Raw genomic sequence first — 20,453 nt, forward strand, 5'->3', positions numbered from 1 at the left:
GCATTAAAGAGGGAAATTTTGGCAAATATTTGTCACTAAGTTATCTAAATTTGGTTGTTTATCTTGATTAAACTGTTATGATTGCTCTGTCCTTTTTCTCACCCTTTGTGAACTTTACATATATGGGGAGAGCTACATCTCTTCAGAAAAGTAGTTTGGGCTATGTTCTCAGAAGCTTTTTTGTAGGCAGACTTTCCATGTTCATTCCCCATCTTCACTCCCTATCAGAAGATAGTTATTCCACTGGCTGCCAACAAATGCCAAACTGCTGGACTAGTTCAATCACTGCCATCCTTGAATCTCTCCAAAGCAATGTGATTCAATAAACACTATTTATTCTACAACTACTCAGCCATATCAATTTCCTTTATTTAAAAATCTCCTTAAAACAAAGCTCATCCACAAAGTCTTCCTGATGACCAAGATGCCCACATCTCATTTGACCTATTGTTTTCATTTTCAGTTTCATGATAGTAAGGACCAGGTCTAGTCAATTTTTATTATTTATTTATTTACTATTTATTTATTTATTTAGATCCTGCCGCAGGTTTATTTGTACAAATAGCGCAGGAGGACACCGGGCCCATGCAGACAGAAGCCCAGGGGTCATACCAGGCCTTCTGTCCTCACACTGGCAGGCAGAAGCCTTTACGCTGGAGCCTCTGTGAGGCCCTGGGCACCTTTGGGAGCCTGTGCTGCAGGAGTAGAAGCAGGAGCCAGAGCCAGGGTCACAGCTGCAGACTGGGCCTTGGTTGGGCCTTCGTTTGAGCCTTGGCCTTGGCCTTTGGCCAGCAGAGCCTGAGACCTTTGGCAATGTGGGCACGAGCATGTTTCCCGAGCTTGGGGTGAGTGAAGTAGGCAAGTTGATTGAGCTTGCAGCTGCCACCCTTTGGGATCTTGGGCTTAACCTCCTCGGGCTTGACAGGGGCCTTGGTAGCCTCGGCATGTGCAGTCATGGCCTTGGCATTGTCGGCCTGCATCTTCTTCAGGCCCTTCTTGTGCTTCTCGGCAAGTCCTGAGGAACTTGGGGTCTACCCCCTTAAGAGATTTGTATCTTTGTGACTGGGGTTTCTTGATGCCATTTCTGTGCCATTTTCATGACTGGTTGTGCGTGGTGTGGTTCTTGGACTTGGCCATGTCTGCACCAAAGCCTGCGGCTCCCCAAGCGCCTCCTCTAGTCAACTTTTAAAGAAGTTATAATCCTTGTGGATGTTTACTTCTGCAATTAGGCAGTTAATACTTTTTCATAAAGTTGGTGACAACAATGATGGTATCAGAGAAACAAAACCCTATGTTCTTTCTACCGTTCACCTTCTTCAGTCATGCCAGCAGACTGTTGGTAAAACAAGCAATACATTTTAAATTTATATTTAATTTATTTAATTTAATGTATTAAGCTTCATTAAATTTGTATTCAATACAGTTTAAAATGTGTATTTAAGATGAAATATGTTTCCACTATTATTTGCTTTAGGAAGTAAGACACCATCACTTTAAATTTCCCTTGAAAATGAAGATGGAGAGAAAAATAAAGCTGATTTTATTTCAGTTATAATGTCTTAATTATGTGGTTTTTTTTTTAACTTCAAGCTGCCTTAAACTCATTTTAGAAATTTTACATCTATATAGAATAAGATTAAGTCAGTTCACAAAGGAAATAAGTAATATAACCTGCCCCCCCCCTTCAGCTAACCCCTCATCCTGTAACTTTTACAGATCTTACATATTGGTTCTTTCTCTCAAAATAGGCAGCACTTTAGACCACAGGACCAATAAAGCATGCTAACTTATTTCATTGTATTACTTTGGTAGATCCCAAGAGGATGATGACTGAAAGGGGGAAGACATTTGTAATAGTAACTGCTTATGCTGTAAGTCCAATTCACAGCAGGATTTTCTTTTGAGATGATAAAAATGCCTGTGATGGAGTAGTGGGAGGAAATTAAACAAAACAATCCTTTAATCAAAGTACTTAAGACATCTTTCGCAAAGGAAAAAAAGGAGACTAATTTACTGGAATAAAATAATTCCTTGGCTTATAAAAATTCTAATTGGGTACCTGGGTGGCTCAGTGGTTGAGCGTCTGCCTTCGGCTCAGGGTGTGATCCCGGTTCCCGGGATCGAGTCCCGCATGGGGCTTCCTGTGAGGAGCCTGCTTCTCCATGTCTCTGCTGCTTTCTCTCTGTGTGTCTCTCATGAATAAATAAAACCTTAAAATTTATTTTATTTGAAAACATTCAACAACCCCCTTGTTGTGTTCTGAATGTGTGTCATTACTATCTCCCTCTCTCTTCTATGTAATATATAACCCCTTCTCCTGTTTCTGATGTCAGCTTATTCTCACTTTACTTCTATGGCCTTTGTCTTAAGAATGCAATAGGTAAGGATAAGAAAATGAAAACCAAGGACTTAATCTCTGTATATACACACAAATAATTTAATCTCCCTTTCTTGGAATTTTGTTCACAGTATCATAGGTTTTGAATCATATTGGGGATCTTCCTGTGCAATAGGGCTTAACAGAAAGACTATTGTTTTTAGATTTAGAAGACCTACATTTGAATATCAATTTACAGTTTAGTAGTTGTATGAATGTCAGCCATGTCGTTTAAAGTCTCTGAATTCCTCATCTCTAAAATGAGGATAATAGTATTTGTCTAACGAACTTCACAGGGCTGTTATGTCAAAGTATGTGAAAGCAACTTACAACCATGCAGCACAGTATGAACCTGTTTTCATCACAACCATCATTTGACATATGAGAAAACAGACTAGTCAGAAAAGTTAAGTATTTTCCCTAAGGATGTATAGCTTGCTACGAATAGAGCAGGAACTAAAAATGGAGTTTCCAATTTAGTTTGAATTCTTTTCCATTAATTCTTTCTGAGGTGCTTTATTTCTACTTGTAAGAAGTGTGTTTTTCTCTCTAATTCTGTATGATTGGGTTTCAATAACCAGTACATAAGGTATAAATTTAAATCATGTCTTTGTATTTTACAATTCTGCGTTTTGGACTGGAGATACATATGTTAACTCCCTGGATTCAGAAGAAAGAGAAAATTCACACATGCCATTTCCCTTTTGCAGACTGGTTGTAGGAGCTTGACTGCTCTTTTTGAGAGTAGGACATGTATTTGTATGTTGAGAATTCACCTTTACCATGGCTTCTCTGCTATATTAGGAAGTGGCAGAAGTTATATAGAAGCTCATCGCACGGTGTTTGATTGCATACATCCAAAGTACCCAACACAATTTCTAATCTTAGATGGGCCCTTCCAAAGCATCTCCTTGAGGTTAAAACATTGGACTTAAATGACAAAGTGTCCTTTTGTTCCACATGAGCAAGATAATGAGATAGTATCTTCTCTGCATATTGTTCTGGCCTCTATGCCTCTCCCCTCTCTTATTTTAGTTAAGTGGTAGTAGAAATTAAATGGGAACAAAAGAGACCTGTAACAGAGAGAAGTTTGTTTTATGTAGTCATAAAGGAGATAAAAAGTGAAAAATGTATTATATAGACACAAAGTGAGTAGGAATCTGTCTGAAGGTGATTTTGGCAGTACAGACAGTTTTTCAGTTATGTACTTCTTGTTACTATTTTATATTTCTTTCTTTTTTTTTTTCAGAGCAAAATGTGTTTTTATTAAAGTAGGAGGATAGGAGGTGCAGAAAGAGCTGCCACCATTTAAGATTTCTATCAGATTGTTTCCTTTTTTTTTTTTAAAGATTTATTTATTTATTTATATATTTTAGAGAGAGGGAGAGAGAGACAGTGGGGGCCAGAAGGAGAGGGAGAGAGAGTCAAGCAGATTCCCCAACTGAGTGTAGAGCTCCATTCCAGAACCCTGAGATCATGACCTGAACCCAAATAAAGAGTCAGCCAATTAACTGACTGAGCCACCCAGGCACCCCAGAGTTTTTCCTTTTTAAAGCAAACAGCTGGAGGATATCAAATGGAAATAAAGGGCTGCATTGGAGAAAGTATCATTTCAAACCCAAACATGTATACAGTGATTTAATACATTGAATGAAGTGAAGATTCAAGTACAATTCATTGAATCTGACAAAACCAAGTTATTTGCAGTCAGAAACAAACCCAGAAAAAGTAATGTTTTGGGGATACCACTCCTCTCTCAAGCATTGGCCTACAAGATCACTGTATCAGGAGACCTGCCAAGAAGGAATAATATTTACAGACATTTTATAAACACAGAAAATATTTATATTTATAAATATTACCTCTAATGCTTATTACTATCCTGTAAGATTGACAGCAGAAAAATATTATATAATACTTAAAAAGCAGCAGCAAATCTTTTATCAAATCAATTGAGAAAAAAATTATATAATATTTATAAAGCAGCAGAAAAATCTTTTGTCATGTTAATGAGGGAAATTAATAGGCATCTGAGGGTCACAAGGAGTGTGAGGCAAATGGCTTTCGTTGGCTATGACTGCTGAAAGCCTGCATGTGCTTGTGTGTGTGTGTGTGTGTGTAGAAAATAACTTGCAGCAAAAGTACAAATTCTCTCTTTCCTTTACTATAGCATATGTGTGATGTAGTGGGGAGTGCCTTGATTTCACTGTACTGTGGTAGAAAGTTCTTGGATCTCAGAGCTAGAGCAACCTGGGTTTATACCCAGTTCTGCTTCTTACAAGCTCACTATGAAGCCTGTGAAGGAAACATAACGTATGGTTTGGGATTATCTTCAGCTGAAATACAGAACACCCAGCCAAATGTGGCCTAAGTTATAAAGACATTAAATTATATCACTTAAAAAGAAGTCTGAAGAAAAGCTACTGCAGAATTGATATAACAGTGTAACAATGTCATCAAGGATCCAAGCTCTGATTTTATTTTTTTATTTACTTTTTCTTTACCATCTTGAGTATATTGTTTTTTGATTTTTTAAAAAGATTTATTTATTTATTCATGAGAGACACACAGAGAGAAAGGGAGAGACACGGGCAGAGGAAGAAGCAGGCTCCAAGCAGGGAGCCCTATGTGGGACTTGATCCCGGATCCTGGGATCATGTCCTGAGCTGAAGGCAGACTTGAGCTCAACCGCTGAGCCACCCAGGCATCCCTTGTTTTCTGATTATTAAGCTGGTCAAGTCATGGACACTTTAGGTCAAAAATAATGCTTCACATAATCATGTACAGAACAGAAAGGCATTAGGACTCTCTCCTCACAAGGCTCTATATCTTATGTGGAAGAAACTCTTGCCCAAAAGTTCCCTGGCTCACTTTCTCTATGTCTCTTTGGCCAGAGCTGAGTTGTATCTGGCCCCATCCACTGGTGATTTAGTGTGGGAATAGGACTGTGGCCCATTTTCTCTGCTGAGATCTGTTAGCAACTAACTCTGTCTGCTAACTCTGTCAATCTTACAGGATAGTAATAAGCATTAGAGATAATATATATAAAGCTATTAGCACTCTGCCCATCTCAGGCACCTATTAAATGATCATTATTATTATAAATGTTTTAAATTATTAGCACTTTTTGTACAATCTGTTATTTTCCTGTGAACATTTGAATATACATAGTTGTAATCAGTATGTAGAATTCTGGATACTACTTTTATTTTATCAAATTTATAGGTGTGGCAAGTGACCAAATTCTTCCAGTGGAATGAGGGCATTTGTGATGTACTCCACTTTTGGGCCTGATCCAAAAAAACCTCTAAAATCTCCTTTTCTTTCTTTTCCTGGATGTCTATGCCCTAGCTGACCTTGAGGTAATGATGGCAAACCCTGCAATAGCTTAGGATCCTGAATGAATGTGTGAAGCAGAACCTCTACTTTTCTCTCACACTACTGCTTAGAACTGACATGAGTAAGAAACAAATTCTAAAATGTCAAGCCAGTATAGATTTTGGAATTGTTATACTTGTTACCACAACTAATACACAAATTGGTATCTCAAAATGGTAACTACTACAGTGAATAAAGCATTTATCTACTTTATATTTGCTCTCTGGAATATAGATTTTCAGAATAAAAGAATGACAGCAACAACAAAAAAGAACTTATCTCAATGAAAAGCATCAAAATAGTTGAGATAAAAAATTAATATCCATACAGGAAGAAAATAAAACCACAAATCCAAATTGCTTGGAATGGTCCATAATTAATGTTAATATAAATCAATTGATAAAAAGTATTTGCCACAGTAATTTCTAAGCAACGCATATATTTAATCATTTTGGTTCAAGGCTAACAAGTAATAAATTAATAAATTATTTTTAAATTCTGTTGGAGAATTTATTTAAAAATGTAGTGCCGCATGGCTGGGACACATTATAGTCATGTGGGCAAGCAAAACAGGATACACAAAGCCTTTAGTAAGCATGGTCTGCATCTCCAGACTTGATACCTGAAGCTATAGTTTAGACCTATTCCAGCAGAAGAGACTGCTTTAATATAGAACTGTTTATAATTGGGAAGGCCTCAGGGAGACTGATTTGATTCTGGGTTTATTAGGCAGCTCTGAACCGGGTGGAGAAATGGTGGCAGAGGCTGATACATTGATTTTTGTTCCCTTTGGGAGGTAGACCATGGTGGGATGGCTAGGGAAACTCAGGTTGTTAGGAAGCTCCTTTTGGGAAGGAGTGTCTGAGTGTCTTAGCATATAATTAATTAACCATGCTCAATAACTCTGAGCCAGCCATGTACTTCCCAACGATTCAATGAGGAAACATAGAACAAAGTGTACCTCCATGCCTGTCACCAGAGTGAGCACCATTATGATGATTATGATGATAACCAGGCCACTGGACTTTTCCAGTTACTTTGACTTTCAAATTCTGATAACAGGGAGCCAGACCTCAGTTTAAGTTGTGTTCCCTGCTGGGCAGGTCTGGTGGGCCCTGCCTCAGTCTCAATGAGGAACTGAGAAGATAGCTAGAAAGTTGTGGGAAGAGCATCAGGTGCTTGAGTTTGATGCAGGAACCATGCTTCCCAAGGAAATGAACTGCAGCTGTATTTTTTTGAAAAATGTCTGATACAACTTAACTCTCCCTAAGTTGCTAGTTAAATAGTTTTATTGAATGAAATAACATTTGGTAGTTAAAAAGAATGAGGTAGTTCTATGTGTACCAACATTGGAACATCTCTAGGATATAGCCTCAAGTAAAATAAGCAAATTTCAAGAAGTATATTAAGTAAGATCATTATTTCTGAAAGGAATTGAATTTTAAGAAGCTAATTCAGTCAGCTTAGTCCAATTTAATAATTTAAAGTCTTTTTCCTTTCTTTGCTTTTTTTTGAATAAGCAGGTCATCATTCAAATTTCTTCTCTTTTCCCTTTTCTTCCCCAAGGCGGTGATTATGTATATAGAGGAACTTGCTGAGTCCCTGTGGTAAGAAGGGACAGTGGTCATTGGGTCCACATGGTGCCCATGGGCCTCTCTTTAGTCCTCACTGGTCTATGCAGAGAAAAATACCACTGCTCATTGTAACATGTCTGTGGCCTAACTCAGCAGCTGGTGAACTTTTGATCTCTTCTTTCTGCTTATACAGGATCCTATGGTCCTCCCTGGTGTTTCGAGTGCTGAAGTCTGGTTGTGACTCCTAGTTGGTTCCAATCAGGAATATCTACCCTTCTGCTCCAAGCCACAGAGTTACCTGATTCTATTAAGACAACTACCATAGGCTTGCCAGTATGTACCATTTACTTTTTGAAAGAAATGGAAATTTTTGAAATTTTGGGTAGCTTCCATATCACATGGCAGTAGAGGGAGACCCTGAACTTAGAATTTCCTTTGGTTTAACAATACTTCAATCATTATAGGGATTTCTATAAAAAGTACTGCTTTTAGAAGTGGGGAAAAGTCCCCCTTACCCTGCTGTCACCTTCTTTCTTAAGCTAATGCATCTCTCTCTCTAGAATTTTTACTCGGAGGGGAGTGGTTATCATACACATTTTTACCCCTTGTTCTTCCTACAGCCTTACCTTTCTCTTTTCACAGTTCTTTGGTAAGAAGGGACAGACTTTCTATTTCCTCTACGTGTGTTTTAGTAAAGCATGTAATAAGCTCATGATCTAGGGCACCAAGTTTGAATCTTGGAATACTAAAGGAGACTAAAAAATTTTTAAAAAATTCTTTATTCTGTCAACAGTAAAGCCTGGCTTTGATATTATTGAAGAGGCTATGATTGTTAAGATACACTATTATTTTATGTACCTTTGAGTACGACACAATGCCCTAATGATAGTTCTGTGGAAGGCATGAATTGACTATACTGGCCTTGTATTGCATGAAATATCTTTTATCTACATCAAGGAACGCAGGATTTCTCTTGCCTTTAATCACAATGTTTGGCAAGTGATGAACAATCATTTCACAAATATGTCAGTAAAATAATGTAACCTAATTTCAGTGACATGTCAATATCTTACTTTTGTGGAGATATTTACAGTACTATCTTGTTTTGCAACAAAATAAGAATTGCAATCATTCATCCAACTACAAGTATTTGCTTCCCTTATATCAAATTTACATCTCATTGCATTGTTTTTGTTCCATTCTGTATATGCAATACTTTTTTTTTACCCAATGACAAACCATAGTGTAATATATTTGAAGACTATTTAAATTGCAATTAAACTCAACCTGGAAAAAATGATTAAGTTTGGGAGGTAAAGAGATCATGAGTTGAATCTTGACGTACTCTGAATTCTGGAGGAGGAGAGAGGCCAGACTGAGGCAACCTACCTGACTTGTGGGCAACAGAAGCCCTGGCATTAATATTGCTGAATGAAGAAAGAGGGAAGAGGAAAACCATCGGCATTCACATGGTAGTTGCTCGGTCACTCTTACTTTCTGTCTTCCTGTAAGGTTCATTCTGAATGCCCTGTCCTCAACAAAGCTCTTTCTGGGATGCCTGGGTGGCTCAGCAGTTGGGTGCCTGCCTTCAACTCAGGTCATGATCCCGGAATCTGGGATGGAGTCTTGCATCAGGCTCCCTGCGAGGAGCCTGCTTCTCCCTCTGCCTGTGTCTCTGCCTCTCTCTCTCAGTCTGTGTCTCTCATGAATAAACAAATAAATCTTTTTCTTTTTTTTTTTTAAAAAAAAGCTCTTTCTGGGATCCCTGGGTGGCGCAGTGGTTTGGCGCCTGCCTTTGGCCCAGGGCGCGATCCTGGAGACCCGGGATCAAATCCCATGTCGGGCTCCCGGTGCATGGAGCCTGCTTCTCCCTCTGCCTGTGCCTCTGCCTCTCTCTCTCTCTCTCTGTGTGACTATCATAAATAAATAAAGAAAAAAAGAAAAAGCTCTTTCTGACCCACTAGAGATTAGGTTAGGTGTTCTGTTAAGTTCTAGTATAGCAGTTAATATAGTTTAAAAAATATATATATAAGTATTTATATATATAAAATATAGTTAAAATATATATAATATAGTTATAAAATATATATAAAATATAGTTAAACTAGTCATCTTCTTAGTTTAACTAGATATCTTCTTACTAGAAATTTTAATTGGATATCTTCTTCCTAGAAAGGAAACTCTATGACGGTCTGTCTTGTTCACCATTTGATCACTCTGCCTAGCACAGTGCCTGGAATGTAGTAGGCATTTAGTCTAGTAGGCACTAATGTGGTGGAAGGAAGGAAGGTGAAAAGGAAACAAAAGGAAAGAAAATAATGAAATTGTTGAAGGTGCCAATAAATAATTGATTAGAGCTGAAGAATATAGAATAAAACTTTTCAGATTCTTTGTCTTAGAGTTTTTAGATGCTTCCTGTGTCCAGATGAGGAACCAAAGTCCCTCACACTTGCTAATGATAAATCTCTACTGGGATAGTTGGGCTTGTCCCTGTGACCTATTAGTGTGTCTAGATGTCCTTTTTGTTGGGGTGGTGGGATTGGGAAAGGGAAGCCGTGGCTTTGGCAGAGGTATGCTTAAACACTCTTTTTCCCACTAGGGAGGGTAGATTGTTGGTACTTTGGTTAATAGTCTAAAGAGATATTCTAAGTAGATAAATGCACATAAAAAAGTTGTTCATATATTCTTATACTTTCTGCTTATCAATTAATAAGAATTTTTGCAAAAATTTTTATGTAACTGTGGTAAGTAGAATAATGACCCTCCAAAGATGTTCATGTCCTAATCCTGTGAATATGTTACCTTACATGGAAAAAAGGACTTTGCTGATGTAATTAAAGTAAAGAATATTGACGTGGGAGATTATTCTGAATTATACAGGTCAGCCCAATCTAATCACATGGGTTTTTAAAAGACAAGAGCCTTCCTACCTGTGCTCAGAAGGAAACATGATTATGGAACAACAATGGCTAGAGAGATGAAACATTGCTGGCTTTAAAGATAGAAAAAAAGGGGCCATGAGCTAAGAATTGCTGACAGTTTCTAAAGGCTGGGGAAGAGAGTGAAAATGTTATTCTTCAGAGCCTCCAGAAAGGAATGCAATGTTGACATTTTAGCTCAGTGGGACCTGTGCTGGACTTCTAACCTACAGATCCCTAAAATAAATTTGTATTATTTAAACCATTAAATTTGCAAATATAATAATGATCTATACTTAATAATTTTATTCTAAGGTACTCTATAGATGCTTCAACAATTTTGTGTCTGCTAAGTCTTTTTTGCTAAGGATTCCATCGGGGTCACTCACCTTAGACCTGGTATAATATAAGGTATGATCAGAGAAGTTACCCCAAAGCATGACCCCTCAACAGTGGGAAATGGGAATGGGTAGATTAAAGCCTCAAATTCCTGTCCTCTGTTGGAAAATTTGAAGTGTGTTTCACATATTTCTTGAGAGGGGCCAGAGTGGAACAAGACCCTATTACCCACAACAGTAACCCTTCTCTATTTTGCCTATTCCCTCTCTTGAGTGTTAAGTGGAATTAGATAGAAATGAGCTAAACTTGGGAAGTCATGACAGAAGGAAGAACCCCACACACCAGAATGCTACCTTTTAGGCCAAATATCTCCTGGTCTAGGGAGAATGAATTCCAAGTAACTCTAAGGGAAAGGCTTTTCTGAGTAATCCTGGAGGTGCCAAGGCATTTGGTTGCCAGGTGGTGCTTGACCAAGGCCATCAACCACAGTAAGCCTGAACAATATCAGCAGGCCCAGACTGTGGCCTTTGCTTATGAATAGCCTGGAATTCTAGGGGAGCTCTAACTCATATATTCTGGAGTCAACTGGTAGAGGCAAAGAGTGACTCTCTGGCAGAGTAAACAGCACATACACAGGCATGGGGCCTAGAGTGATTGGAAAAGTGGGTTCAGGATGAGAAGTGGAAAAGGAAGCTAGAAAACCCACACTAGTATTATTTCTAGGAAAGTACCTAAATACATAAAGTAAATAGTAACAGATATAAAGAGAGAAATTGGCAGTAATACAATACTAGTAGGGTACTTTAACCCTCCACTTACATCAATGGATGGATCATTCAGACAGAAAACCAACAAGGAAACAGTGGGTTTGAATGACATATTATACCAGATGGATTTAACAGACATATACAGAACATTCCATTCAAAAAGAGCAGAATATGAATCTTTTTAAGTACTCATGGAACATTCTCCAGGATAGATCACATGTTAAGCCACATCACAAGTCTCAATAAACTTAAGAAGATTGAAATCATATCAAACATCTGACCACAATGGTATGAAGCTAGAAATCATATGCAAGAAAAAATCTGGAAAGAATATAAACATATAGGGGCTAAATAACATGCTCCTAAACAACAAATGGCTCAACCAAGAAATCAGAGGAAATAAAAAAATACAGGAAGACAAATGAAAATGAACACTTAATGGTCCAAAATCTTTGGGACACAGGAAAAAAATTTTTTTTAAATTTATTTTTTAGTAATCTCTACACCAACATCGGGCTCAAACTTACAACCCCAAGTTCAAGAGTCACATTCTCCACCAACTGAGCCAGCCAGGCACCCTCAAAAGTAGTTCTAAGAGGGAAGTTTATAATGATGTAGGCCTACCTCCAGAAATAAGAAAAATTTCAAATGAACAGCCTAACCTTACACTCAAAGGAGTTAGAAAAGGAACCCAAAGTTCAAATAAAAATATTAGAGCAAAAATTTTTTATTGGAGTTCAATTTGCCAACATATAGTATAACACCCAGTGCTCATCCCATCAAGTGCCCCACCTCAGTGCCCATCACTGAGTCATCCCATTCCCCCACCCACCTTCCACTACCCTATGTTCGTTTCCCAGAGTTAGGAGTCTCTCATGCTCTGTCACCCTCTCTGATTTTTCCCACTCATTTTCTCTCCTTTCCCCTATAATCCCTTTCACTATTTTTTATATTCCCTGTATGAGTGAAATCATATAATGATTGTCCTTCTCCGATTGACTTACTTCACTCAGCATAATACCCTCCAATTTTATCCACGTTGAAGCAAATGGTGGATATTCGTCGTTTCTAATAGCTGAGTAATATTCCATTATATATATATATATATATATATATATATATATATATATATATACCATCTTCTTCACCCATTCATCTTTCAATGGACACCTAGGCTCCCCCCACAGTTTGGCTATTGCCAGCTATTGCTGGCACATTGCTGCTATAAACATTGGGGTGCAGGTGTCTTGGCTTTTGGTGTAAAAAATCTGTATCTTTGGTGTAAAAAATCAAAAGTTGGTTGTCTGGAAAGATAAATAATATTGATATAGCTGTAGCCAGACTCACAAAGAAGAAGAGAGGATTCAAATAAATAAAATCAGAAGCACAGGAGGAGAAGTATCAGCCAGCAGCACAGCAATACAAAGAATTATAAGAGAATATCATGAAAGATTACATACCAACAATTCAGATACCCTAGAAGTGAATAAACTCCTAGAAACATAGAAACAATTTCTCAAAATGGAATCAAGAAGAAATAGAAAATTTGAACACATCAATTACTAGTAATGAAATTGAATTAATAATAAAAATAACTCTCAGCAAACACCCATAAACCAAAAAAGCACTACTGAATGGGAGAAGATATTTGGAAATAATGTTTCTGATAAGGGGTTAATATCCAAAATATGTAAAGAACTTATACAATCCAACACCAAAACCCCAAATCATCTGATTAAAAAATGGGCAGAGGGCCTGAAGAGACATTTTTCTTTTTTTAAAAGATTTTATTTATTTACTTATTTAGAGGGTGGGGGAGAGGCAGAGAGAGGGAGTGAGAGAAGAGAATCTTTATATCAAAATGTATCATTCATCATGATCAGTGGGATTTACTCCAGGGATGCAAGTGGAGTTCAGTATTTGCAAATCAGTCAATGTGATAAATCACATTAACAAAAGGAAGGACAAAAACCATATGATCATCTCAAGAGAGTAAAAAAAAAAGCATTTTATTTGATAAAATACACATGCATTTATGATAAACCCTCTCGACAAAATGGGTTTAGAGGGAACATACCTCAACATAATAAAGGTTATATATGAAAACACACAGCTAACATCATATTCAGTGGTGAAAAATTGAGAGCTTTTCCTCTAAGATTAGGAATAAGACAAGGATGTCCACCTTGCCACTTATATTCAACATAGCACTGTAACAGTACTGTACTAACTACAGCATCAGACAAGAAAAAGAAATAAAAAGCATCCAAATTGGTAAGGAAGAAGTAAAACTTTCACTATTTGTAGGTGACATGATTCTATATATAGAAAATCCTAATGATTCCACCAAAAAACTATTAGAACTGATAAAATTAGTTCAGTGAAGTTGTAGGACACAAAAATAATATATAGAATTATGTTGCATTTCTATACACTAAAATGAAGAGGCAGAAAGAGAAATGAAAAATTAATATTAATTCTGCCTGCCACTCCCCCTGCCTGTGCTCTCTTTCTCTGTCAAATAAAATAAATAAAATCTTTAAAACGTCCATACTACTCAAAGCAATCCACAGGTTCATTGCAATCCCTATCAAAACACAACTGCATTTTTAAAAAAAAGATTTTATTTACTTATTCATGAGAGACACACAGAGAGAGGCAGAGACATACACAGAGGGAGAAGCAGGCTCCCCACAGGAAGCCCAATGTGGGGCTTGATCCTACAACCCCAGGATCACATCCTGAGCAGAAGGCAGACGCTCAACCACTGAGCCACCCAAACATCCCACATTGTTGATCATCTTTTTCTTTCCCTAAAGTAATCTCTATTCCCAACATGGGGCTTGAACTCATGACCCTGAGATCAAGAGTCACGTGCTTTTCTGACTGAGCCAGCCATGTTCCCCACAACTGCATTTTTAACAGAACTAGAACAAACAATATTGAAATTTGTATGGAACCACAAAAGACCTCGAATAGCCAAAGCAATCTTGAGAAAGAAAAACAAAGCTGAAAGTATCCCAATCCAAATTTCAAGACATACTACAAAGCTGTATTAGTCACAACAGTATGGCACTTATTGGCACAAAAATAGACACATAGCTCAGTGGAGAGAATAGAGAACCCGGAAATAAACTCACATCTCTATGATCAATTAATCTATGACAAAGAAGGTAAGAATTTACAATGGAAAAAAGACAGTCTTTTCAATAAATGGTTCTGGGAAAGAACCCGAGGTGAGAGAAGGGCTGAAATTGGATTTTTATTTTATAATCCTATCTAGAGAAAACTCCAATACTTTTCAGTGCATTAAAAAAACATTTCACAGGCATCTGGGTGGCTCAGTCAGTTAAGCATCTTGACTCCTGATTTCAGTTCAGCTCATGATCTCAGGATCATGAGATCTAGCCCCTTGTTGGGCTCCACACTGGTTGTGGAGCCTGCTTAAGAGTATCTCTCTTTCCCTCTCCCTCTGTCCCTCCCCCACTTCTCTCTCTCCCTCTCTAGAAAAAAAAAAAAAAAAAACCAACAATCTATCTAACTTTTCTAGTTGTTTTTAGTAGGAAGGTTGGTTTAAAAATGGCCAATCTGCCATTGTGAGGAGCAAAATATTTTAGGTATTGTTTGAAGACCTAAAAAAAAAAAAATAAAAGAGAGAGAGAGAGATAAGTAAGCAACACTTCTCAGTCCTATTGCACCTCTTTATATTTCCAGTTGCTAGCAATCCCTCAAAGTCTACAACCTCTAGATGATTAAATATGTTGTTTGTGTTCCAATCAGCATTAGTTCCAGGCTCCATCAACTGGAGGTAGTTTATAAGTATATCCTCCACTTTCTGTAGGAACTAATAATCTGAGCTAACCTCTGAGTGTAGGGTTATAGGACAAGTGAAGGGACTATGAAACAACTTTGTCATACTTGCTGCAGATGAACAAGCCAGGCAATAGAATGTGGGAGGTTATCACACACTCCTCTATACCCTCTCACAAGACAAACTTTACTCCACTTATGTCTCTGCTTTCCTCTCTTCCTCTGTTGAATTCTGGTGTCTACAAGGCTTTGGAGTGAGTTTTACACATGCCATTAGCTTAACCATTCTCTTAAAATATTCTTTCTTCCTAAATGTGGACTACTTCTCATGGAGATATTTTGTATATATCATTTTGTAAGTTATTAGTGTTTGCCATAAGAAGATATATTTTATGATTTGGTTCCATTTGTTACTTTTCATATCTATGGCAAGCTGATTGCTTTGAAAAACTTACCTTTTCCTACTACTTCACTTTTTAAATGACATTTGTCCAGGGAAACTATTTCCACTTTAATTGTTCAGAAGACTTATCTTTTGATATTATCAACTAAGTTGTTCAAAATTAAGTAGACAATATAATTATTTAAGTAGATATATGTTTTCTATCAGATTTTGTAGAATGTATATGGTCTGCCTTCTTTTTTGCACTTCACACAAATAATTTCAGATTTCAAAGTTATAGATTTAACAATTTCTAAATGTTGAATAACTTATGTTAGAACATATTCCTTTAAAGGAAAATGGGAAGCGTTCCAGTACATTACACAAAATATTTATTTCAGTAGAAACAATGACAACTAATATTTATTGCTGGCCATGTTTTACCTCTTACCCTTGGTTATACCTTTGTTTTCAACTCATTCTCTGTGAGTTGAAGGTATCTTCTAGAACCTGGAATGATCCTGTGCATGTGTGGCTTGTAAGAATTCCTTTGGTTTAATGATATGCTTCAAATAAGATGTGTTAAATATGTTGTGCTTATTAATGACCTTTTGTTTTGTTAAGTTTATGATGAATACTTTAAATTTATCATTGTGTTAAATGTTTTACCTACATTATTCTGTGTTATCTGAATTATTACTTATTTCATTTTGCAAATGAAGAAACAGATTTATAGATGTATGTTGTGAAACAAGGTAAAAAATCATAACTGGAAAATAATGGAAGAGGGGTTAAAGTCTAGGTATTTTCATTTCTAAAGCCTTAATATCTGTTATGTTTTAATTTCTTGAAAAATATAATTTCACTTTTTTTTTTTTGCTACCACCAGTGTCAACCTACACACATGCACACACACATGCAAAGTTGCAAAACACAGTGAGGGAATTGTAAGTAAAACACAGATCTGTAGCAGAAGTAATAAAACATCAAAAGGGAAAAGAGAACTAGCATAAAGATTGAGAATACACCTACAATTTTAGAAAGCCCAAAACCAGATGAAGATTTCAACAAGATTAGTATTAACTACAAAAAAGTAGAATTAAGAAATAGTTGCTATGAATATCTCATTAAAGCTGGAAGATATAGAGGTATATACAATATGAGAAAGGTATATACAATAACGCTCAAAGACTGTTCAGAGCTTGAAAGACTAATAAGGGAATAAAAATGTCACTGAGTGCTAAAAAGAGCATAATTTATTCAGAACAAAGATTAAGTTATAATAAAAATATATCTGTAAGGAATATAAAATCACAACTAAGGTGTACAAAGATAATGCAAAAAAGAAATTAAATTATTCATTTAACAACTTTTTATTGAGTATTTACTGTTAAGTACTAGGTGCTGAAGATACCTCAGTGAACAAAACAGCTAACGCTGTTTCCCTATGGAGCTTATATTCTACAGAGGGAAGACAGATGATAATTTAAAAACATGTGCATTAAATATTAGGTGATAATAAGTTATCTGGGAGAAAAGATCATAATAAGGAAAACAGATTTACCCTTGGGGTGGGGGGTGACGTTGATATTTCATATAGGGCAATCAAGAAAGACTGTTGATAATGTGATCTTAGAACAGGGCTGAAGGAGGTGAGGGAACAAGCCATCTGGACATTGAGGGAAGAACATTTTAGTCAAAGAGATCAGGAAGTACAAAGCTTGTGTGGTGGGGATATGTTGAGGAGCATCAAGGGGAACTTAGTTCTGAAGGTCAGGGGGATAATTAATAACTACAAGAAGTAAGATGAGGGAGATACTAGAGACATCGTGTAGGGCTTTGAGGTCATCATAAGGCTTTTACTATGAGGATGATGGGATGTCTTTGGAGGGTTTGAGCAGAGGAATATCACAATCTGACTTATGCTTTAACAGGGTCAATTTTTGCTGCTATCCTGGAGACCCATAGTAGAGGGCAAAAGAAGAAAAGGGGAGGTCATCTAAGAATCTACTTAAAACTTCAGGGAGATAGCTGTTTGGGAGGGGTGGAAATGGTGGAAACAGTGATAAGTGGTGGAATTTCAGAAATGCTTCATAATAGATTGCATGTGTGTTATGAAAATAAGAGAAGGGCCAAGGATTATTCTGAGATTTTAAAATAAAGATTTATGTTTATTTATTTGAGAGAGAGAGAGAGAGAGAGAGAGAGAGAGAGAGCACACATGAGTGGGGGGAGGGGCAGAGGGAGAGAATCTTTAAGCAGATTTCCCACTGAATGAGGAGCCCTTTGTGGGGCTTGATCTCATGACCCATGAGATCATGACTTGACCTAAAACCAAGAGTTGGACACTCAACCAACTGAGCCACTCAGATGCCCTGATTATTCCAAGTTTTTTTTAACTAGATCAACTGAGTTAACAGATTTTCCATTTACTGAAATAGGGAGGACAATGGGAAGAGGAGGTTTGGGAATTGGACATATATCTACCCCTGGAGGCTGGGAATTCAAAGTAAAATCCAGGGATTGAGAAAAAAATGTGGGAATTATCAATGTACACATAACATATGGTTATCATGGTTATGGAAGTCTATGAGATCATTAAGAGATGGGGACAAATCGAGAAGGAAAGAGGTCTAAAGCTGAGTCTGGGGAGTTCTAACATCTGGAGGTCAGAGAAAGGAAATTTTTAGTGAAGGAAACTGATGCACAGTCATCAATGAGGTAGGAAGAGAACCAAAAGAGAGTGGTATCCTAGAAACCAAGAAGGGAAAACAGCTATAGAGGGAAGACACAATCAATGGATCAAATGCTATTGTGGGGTTGAATAAAATGAGATCTGAGAATTGACTGTTAGACTTAAAATCACTAATGACCTCGACAAAATCCTGGCTGGCGTGGTTTCAAGAGGAATGATAGGAGAGGAGGTGGAGACAGTGAGTATAGATAACTTATTCAATACATTTTTATGAAATGGAGAGCATAGAATGAAGTGGTAACTAGAGGGGTAAGTGGGGCCACTTTTTTCTTTTTATAATGGGAAATATTATAGCATATTTATGGGAGTGACCTAGTAATGAGGAAACATTTGATGATGTAAAAGCAAGAGGGCACATTTCTTTATTTGAAATCCTTAGTGGGTGAAAAGCTATTTGACCTGGTGTACAAGTTAGCCTTGGCTGGAAACTAAGGGTTGGCTAATGAGGAGCATATATAATCCCTCTTCAGTAATAGGAGGAAAGTCAGAGGAGAGATGTGATGAAATCATATGAAAGTTCTCACAGTAAAGTTTCTCACTGAAATGAGTAGCAAGGTGATCAACTGATTATGTTAAGAGGGAAGGAAGTTTAAATAAGAGAAGGTGTGATCATGGGAGTAGGAAATGCAATAGGGTTCTCTAGAAGCATGAATGGCCTACTTGAGGTTAGGTATTAAGAATTTTTTCTTTCTTTTTGTTTTAACAGCCTATAGCACTTGACATTTCCAAGTAGTCTCCCATCCAAGTACAAACCAGGACTGACTTGCTTACCTTCCAGATTGGATCAGGCATATTCAGGGTGGGATAGCCCTAGAAAAAAATTATATTGAGACTAATCAACATATATTTATGCTCTCCTATCCAACCACATTCAGCTAGAGGTACAGTGGGTGGAGAGTTGGATATATTTACAGCTGGATTTTACTAAATGTGATGATTAATTTTATGTGTCAAGTTGACCAGTTTAAGGATACACAGGTGGCTAGTAAAAACCTTTCTGGGTGTATCTGTGAGGATGTTTCCAGGAAAGACTATAGCATATGAATTAATGAACCCCAATATGGTAGGCATCATCCAATCTGTTGAAGCCCTGAATAGAACAAGTACATGGTGAATTCACTCTTTCTGATTAAGCTGAGAGAGCCATCTTTTCCTGCCCTCAGACAACAATGCTCCTTGTTTTTGGGCTTTTGGACTCAGATAGGGGGTTACACCATCAGCACCCCAATTCTCAAGCCTTTTCATTTGAATTGAATTATGCCACCAGATTTCATAGTTCTTTAGCTTGCAGATGGTAGATTGTTGGCTTCCATAACTGCATGAGCCAATTCCTGTAATAAATCTTTTATATCTCTCTCTATGTGTATCTCATTGGTTCTGTTCCTCTGCAGAACCCTGACTAATACAGTAGGAGGGAAAGAGAGACAAGGTGGTTGAGGGCATATGATGGGGGTGATTAAAATAATGGCCCATGACAGCTAAGCTAGGTAAGGGGGGAAATGAAGCAATGCAGTTGTGGATTAAAACATAGTCTAGGGTATGTCCTGACAATATGTGACTGAGGTAGAGTGGAGTACAAGATTGGCAAGTGTAACCTAAGAAATTGAAAAGGTAGTGATTGGAAGAATTATTAACATAGAAATTGAAATTGCTGAGTAATATGTCAAGAATGGTAATGGTATAGGAGAAAGTGATAGTGGCCAGGTACTAATACTCTTCAAGGCATGTGAGAGATGATCCAGGGATCTGTGATGGCTACAACAATGAGAAATAGAGAGTAGTGAAATCTGAGGACATAATTTTCAAGTCAAGATTTTTTTTAGAAGAAAGTAAGGATAATGTTATAGAAGTGCAACTGAGGAACAGGCAATGCTCAACTGTCTACAGTCCAGTAGAGATTTAAACTATTTAGACTTCATAGTAGCTAGTGTTTCATCTGTACTCCAGACTCAGGTACAAGGGTTGTGGAAACGAAAACAGCCACCACCTGAGAGGGCTGAAGGGAACAAGGTATTCTCAGGAAAGAGCCAGTTTCGATAGAGCAAGAAGGTGAAGGGAGTATTCAGAGAAGAGGTGTTTACGGGTGGTTCAGTTGATGGTAGAATGAGTTCCAAAGGGCATGTTTGAAGGTTTTTGGAAATCAGAGAAGGGTG

The 20,453-nt window shown here is 37.3% G+C and overlaps 1 pseudogene; it reads right to left on the bottom strand.

Annotated features, from left to right (window-relative positions):
- Nucleotides 1–648: 648 nt before the first annotated feature.
- On the bottom strand, nucleotides 649–1,166 carry LOC112921335 (large ribosomal subunit protein eL29 pseudogene; annotated as a pseudogene).
- Nucleotides 1,167–20,453: the final 19,287 nt, after the last annotated feature.

The sequence above is a fragment of the Vulpes vulpes genome, chromosome 6, assembly GCF_048418805.1.
Source record: "Vulpes vulpes isolate BD-2025 chromosome 6, VulVul3, whole genome shotgun sequence".
Lineage (NCBI taxonomy): Eukaryota > Metazoa > Chordata > Mammalia > Carnivora > Canidae > Vulpes > Vulpes vulpes.